The following is a 7,019-nucleotide window of genomic DNA, read 5'->3' as shown; positions in this document are numbered from 1 at the left end:
GACATTATTTCAGTCTCATTCTCTAGTTTTCAATAATTGTAAGGAGAATATGCAAATGAAGCTTACCTGTTTATTGTTTAATTAAGCATACAAACATTTCAGTTTTTTAAAACATATACTTTATAACGATTTGAAATATTACGAAGGTATATTGCTTTGGCAATAGTATTTTAGTTGATTATTTTAAAAAAATTACATTGAATACGTTTCATTGTATACTTTTAGGATACTGTACAATGTAGAACTAATAAAAAATCTAATTGAAAAATGAAAATCTTTTTTCCACACTTAATCAAAGGTATTTTAAAAATTAAAGTTTAGTTATTGGTTAAAAATTTTTTTATCACAACTAGCTAACTTAGACTGAAAAATACAAATCGAAAACTTTAAATTGAAAATGTGCTCGAATATTCCCACGTACTCGGCCATTATAATGTCGAAGATTCTCGCCGAAAGTGGCTGTTAAATTTCTTACTGTTGCCATTTTATTACTGCCAACTCGGTTTAATATGTGGGTAAAAAATATTAACAAAAAATAGGCGCCACCGCCGTGGACCACGTCGGCGTAGTTCGGCTACTACTTTCAAATGAACCTTTGTTGGCACAAAAAACTGTTTTACTGCAACGTGACAAGGTCCACGAATCACTAACGCCACTGACCATCCCAGTCGGCCTTATATTACGGTGTAGCGTATTTTTTACCCCAACCTTTTGTAGATTTGGGTTTTGTGTTAAAATACACACCTAAGTATCATTAGCTATAAACACACTTCTTTGTGTCTACCATTGGAAGAAATAAGAGCAATAAAGTGTGAAGATTGAAGTGAAGAGCGGATATCGCCGAAGTATGGAGTCGGCTTCTGTTTTATGATAGTTAACACAATATGTACCTTAAACATATTCTCAATTTTGTCAGCAGGTTTGAGAAGTAATAAAATCGAAAAATTGTTTTTTTTTTTACTTCACCAGATCATCCATTTGAAGGGAGGTACACTATCTAAATGTTCTGTGTGCATTAGAACATGAAATTGAATTCGAACAATATAACCTACTAAAATTTAAATAACTGACTTAATTAAACGTACAATTAAAATCAATTATTAACAATCGGAAATTTTCGTATTTTAAAGTGAGCCACTTCACAGAAAAACATTTAGGTAGCCGATTCTTTATGTTATTGGCATTTGAATCCTTTGAGGGACGCAGGCAGCGCCTACGCAATACTGCCTTGCGCCCCTCGCCTCCCACGTCCTTACCCCGCGTACCTCATCTCTGCCGCCGTATGCCTTGGCGCCTTATTATGATACCTTTGTTTTCAAATTTAATTGGCCTCTTAAAGATAACTTATCTTGATAACAAACGACGACCAATAAACCAGAGGTTGGGAACAACTGACTATATTCCGAGATAAGATTGTGAAGTCGGATGATGTTTAATAGTAGGATGCGCGCTCTCTACTGGAAATGTTGCGTAGGATGAGTTTCCACTGTCGTAACACCTGTATTGCAACAATATTGCCTTCCCTCATATTCTATTCGAAAAGACAGAGATAACAACAATGTTACTATAATTGTTGGTTAGGTTGGTTGTACGTTCAAGGCAGAAAATATGCCAGAACCTCGGAAAATAAATCACGTCTCTTTATTAATTAATACTTATTTATTTTGCATAACACATTTTATAAGATAAACTTTAGTGGAAAATAACATTAAAGTTTTACCTACTTCTACACCAATCAGTATAGAAAAGCATACCACGTCGTACGTAGCACTAGTTTTGCGAACTAACGAAGTAAGTTAGAAGCTTGTTAAAACACAGTTTGTTTGCGAAAAGTAACTCGCATATATACATGCTTTATTTAAAACTAACTTCTTTCATTTCCCTGTAAGTAAAGTTTATTGCTTTAGAAATACTGGCCTCTGCATTCGGTCTTTTTCTATAATTAAAAATTTTAAAAATTATTCTTTCTAGCATTTGCCGAGATAACCAATGCTATACTTCGTTATGTGCCTATTAGCAAAAAAATATAACAATGCATGCATGGATGCAAATCTAACTTATAAGTAATTTAGGTAAGGAAATCACATACAACAGACTTTTTGACTAGACATGACTTGTTATTGCAAGCACGAATATACCAATAAGATAGTGACAGTAGCTACGGTACCAATCACGCTCCCTTTATCATAAAGAACAAAGGATATAAGTGCCCCGTCGTTCAGTAACACTAGTTTGAACACCTACAAATTGTTTTCTTCAAAAACATCACTGGGTAGTTCGTGTACATACCCAGTTACCTTACCCAATATTGATATTCCTGGCAAAAGTTAACCGAGGCTTGGTGAGCTCAGTATAACGAGGAATAAGATCCTGGCAGTTTGTCGCAGGATAATTCGGAAGTTTAAGGCTAAAACTTATTATGTTATCACTCAGGACTGCAACTTCAGATACCAGATTCTTTTACTTAACGTGGGTTCAACAAAGTTGTACCTTGTGTACAGATGTTATCGATTACGCAGTAGAAAATTTCCCGTATTTTAAAACGTACCGAAAGGAACAAAGCGCACTTAATGCTGCAGGAAGTCTTGTTATTCATGTATTTCGATTGTCATTCTTAATTAGTAATTCTAATAAGTACTGATTTAATTAACAGGAATGACCTTAAATGTTACGTGATTTTAAAAGTGTAATGTCGAGGCTAATTAAATACTTGACATTGTTTACGATTGTAGACACAGTTAGGCGTCCGGTTTAAAGATTTGTTTAAAAAGTATGTACTAATTAGACCTTGTTAACTTTAACGTGAGTTTTCACTGCCTGAAACAAATAAAAACCCATTCATTATTTAAAAAAAAGAGATAATAATATGCTTTTGTACAGACGTTGTGGCTAGGAAATCTCATGGTATTATCTCCATCAGCTCACTATACGTCCCTACTGAGGGCTCGGAGTCTACGCTAAGTTAGGGGTGACTAGATCATAGTCAACGACGCTGTCCCAGTGTGGGTTTGTTAAATTCACACATACCTTTGAATTTCTTCGCAGATTTGTTGCAGCTTGCATCACTATGTTTTCCTTTACCGTAAGAATATAGGATGAATGTACATATTTAAATCGAAAAATACATTGGTACATGGCGGGATTCCAACTCTGGACCTGAATATTATAAGTCAAGTGCTTAACCCCTGAGTCAACGACGCTCTCATGGGTTAACCGATTAAAAAATAGTTACGGAAAGGGTTAAAGTAACATTCCAATTTAGAATGATATTATATTTATAGTAAAAGGAACTAATGATAAAACGCATCACCAAGCACTATTCATCGTCACTTATCAATATTTGCAAGATAACATGTTTAACTAAACCATTCCTAAAGCCTACCTCCCCGTTGTAGCCTCATATAAAAATATTAAGATCTGAAGATGAGAATTAGTACAAAAGTATCGTATATTTAATAACGGTACTAAGTATGAAAGATTGTCAGCAATTTTTTTATTGAATAAAACATTAACAATTTGAGCCGACCGACTGAGAATTGTGCTGACAGTTAACAATATACCTAGTTGCATTGGTTGACCTGTATCTGAGTAAAATCACCTCAAATTTAGTTAGTTAAGTGGCTAGATTTTTGGCTCACGGAATTGATAATGTGATTTAACATCTTTGAGCGTAATGGAATCATTAGTCAATATGTAAAACGTACTTTGTTAAACTTACTTAGCGAGTTTACATTTGTATGCCTTTCTTACATGAATTTTAATTGTGTAACAATTGTTTTACATTAGCCTACACTTATCACTGTTGTAACAACAAACATTGCCGATAATTGTGGGTTTCCACTGTTGAAACACCTTATTTTAAAACATGGTTTTCCCTGTTTTTTGCAAATAGAATAATTAAAGAGATGATGATGATTTGTTGTATTTTACTTTTATGGTATGTATTTACGTAGAACACGCACTTCGTATAGATTCTATTACTTTCTCTGTCCATCCCAGTTAGAGTAAAATTTTCAAACGTTAGGATGTATTTTTTAAATCCTTTTTTATTTTCAGATATTGTAGTAATAAAAGAATGGCAACAAAAAGATCGTTTTAGTGATCTTTTTTTTATCCTACCATCGTAGTTCTATATCCGTCTTATCTTTATGATAGTGAATGAGAAATCGTAAATAAAGATTTAAATAAAAGGCGTCTTGTAAACAACAAAACCTTTTGCTAAAAGCGGCAATAAATTGTCAGGAATGTTTTTTTAGTTTTTTTTTAGTTTGGTATAGTGTGCGTTTTTTTTATTATTCATAGTTTTATCAAATAATTTTATTCTGAAAGTTAATTAAATGGAAACATTTTAAACGTTTTTTTATAGTCGTTTAGGTTAGAGGAATCAAAATCGAATTGACGTAAAATATAAATTAACCCACACACAAAAAAAAAAAAAACTAACATATCGGGAAAAAACAAACTTTTGTCAGTTGGGTAATAAATAAATTATGCCGATGCTAAAGAGTAACTAGGATAAATAACAAGTGTGATACGACATAATCTGATAGTAGAAGGAAAATATTGACCTCTTGTTTCTAAGTATAATAGACTATAAAAATCGACAGCTGATGATACTTGTACTTTTTATCTTGTAACCTTAAACGTAGGCTTGCAATTCCACTAGGGTTGGGAATGTTTATGTGTGCTTTCAAAACAAAACAGAATAGATTTTCAAATTTGTATTTATAAATAAATGATGAAACTTCGTGTTTCACCTATAACACTATAGGTTTAACATGATTTAAAATTGCCTCTGTACCAAACATTAAGGTAAAGGGTGATGTTTTTTTTGAAGGTATATCTGGATCTCAACGGATCTTGATGAAATTATACACAGAAGTAGAACATAGTATGAAAAATCACACCGGCTACCTAATCTTTTTTAATTTCGCGCAGACGGAGTTGTTAGCGACAGGCGCATACATTTACGATTGATACAAATGTTTTAAAACATGTAAAAATAATCAATCGTTACAAATAAAGTGGTAGAGGTAGTAATTGAAAATAAAAAGTAACATTTTGAAGCGATCTCTGAAAAATACTAGCAGCAAATGTTTTGCGAAGAAACAATTAAATACCTTTAAAAGTGCAGCAGCATAGTTGAAGCAAAACAAGTTAGAGACAGACAGCGGATCGTTTAATCAGTCTACGCTGCAGACACGAGAGGGGGCTACCTTCCAGTAAATGACCATCCCTCTATTCTGTTAACCCGTGCCACCGTATCCACAAACAGTACACTTGGTGAGCGAGGCAAATAATCGCAATAATAAATCTCATAGACACGGCAAAATCAGGTCACACTTATTATTAGTACCTACAAATGCATTCTTCAAGTCGATTTTCACAAAAATAATTCGAGCATATTTCGAATCACATTCGTATTATTGCACATTAAATTCAGTCTATAAAAATCTCACTAGTTCACTTACCTACGTAAATAATTTTTAATTCACAATTTTTTTATTTCTTTTTTTCGATGTAAAACAAAAAATAGGATAAGCAAGTCATGGCTTATAACAGAAGTAATTATAAAAAGATTGCTCTATCCGTTGCTTAAGTCTATGAAAAACTTCCAGTGTAGTTCCCGCGTCCTCCCACCGGGACCGGGAGGATTCCCGCCCGCCCAGATTCATTTCTGGTTTTCGCTACTCTTTTTCGTCTTAAACTGTTTTTGCAACTTGTCCTCCCCCGCAACAGAGAAAAATATTTACCTTATCCAACGATTCCGTGTACATCCGTATATTAGCTTTCTTTGCAATCAACTTTTAGAGATCGTTGAAATTCATTTGTTTTAATTGTTATTTACAATTGTTTATTACATGAACACCTTATCTATCTAGATATTTTAAATTTAACTAAAAAGAAAAAAAATAGTGTAAAATTTCTTTAATCCCTACGAATTTAGTTGAGAGTATAGAGCTAAGTACCTAAAAGTTATCAAAATGACGTTTGCCTCAATTTGAAAATTAAATTATAATTCGTGATTAAGAATACCTAGGTTAAAATCAAGAAAGTTTTATTTCCTGCAAGTCGATGTATATTACTACGGGACATTAAATTAAATTATTTATAATACTAACATTCAAATAATAATCTTTTACTTTGACCAAAGTGTTCTAAGTTTAAATGTGGCATACATTTAAACTTAGAACACTTTAATTAATTTTAAAAGGCACTTGAAACATCGCCATATATAATCGTTAACGTATCTAATATCTCATTGAAATTGCAACTAGCAATTCATCGATATCAACCAATACCAAGTAAGCGAAATCCGCTTTAATATGTGCAAAGCAAGCAACCAGCTCGGGTACAGATCAAAAGCGGCAGTGACGCGGGATACTATACACACGATGGCGTATCGTATGGAACAGTTATAGTAGCTACTTACCGGCAATAAGCCAGTGTGCACACAGCCGCGCCGTGCAAACATCCATGCTCACGGACGGTCTCGATTTACTCATTCCGTATGCAATTTTATTCATTATTTGTAATCTACTTCAATCGAATAGGGTCTCGGTATAAATCACTTTTAGGGTCTGCTCCGCAGGACGTATGTAGATCGACGCTTTTAGTGTGATATTGAAATGCGTCTTGTCGCCCATATGCAAAGACGCTAATAAACTTCGACCTGAGAAACTCATTTGAGTTGAGCAAATATTGGCTGCTTTTTTATCTCTTCACGAACGTCTTTTAAGACGCCGAGGCGTTTGTCTATATCTCAAAGGTTTGAATATAGAATCTTCATAGGTAAATTAAATGTCACCTTTATTCCATTATTATAATAAGAATGTATTTTAGTATATTTCCTTTAAAAATATTCAAACAATTGTTTTTAACCTCGTCCTCTGCATAATCATATTTAAATATAATATGTAATAAATTCATACAGGTTTTTCTGCATTATCTTATTGCCTAAACCGTAGAACATTGCAAATAATAACGAAATCAACACTTAAATCCTTGAATCAAATATA

The sequence above is a fragment of the Papilio machaon genome, chromosome Z (genome assembly GCF_912999745.1).
Source record: "Papilio machaon chromosome Z, ilPapMach1.1, whole genome shotgun sequence".
Classification (NCBI taxonomy): Eukaryota; Metazoa; Arthropoda; class Insecta; order Lepidoptera; family Papilionidae; genus Papilio; species Papilio machaon.
Note: the sequence above shows the minus strand (reverse complement) of the source record.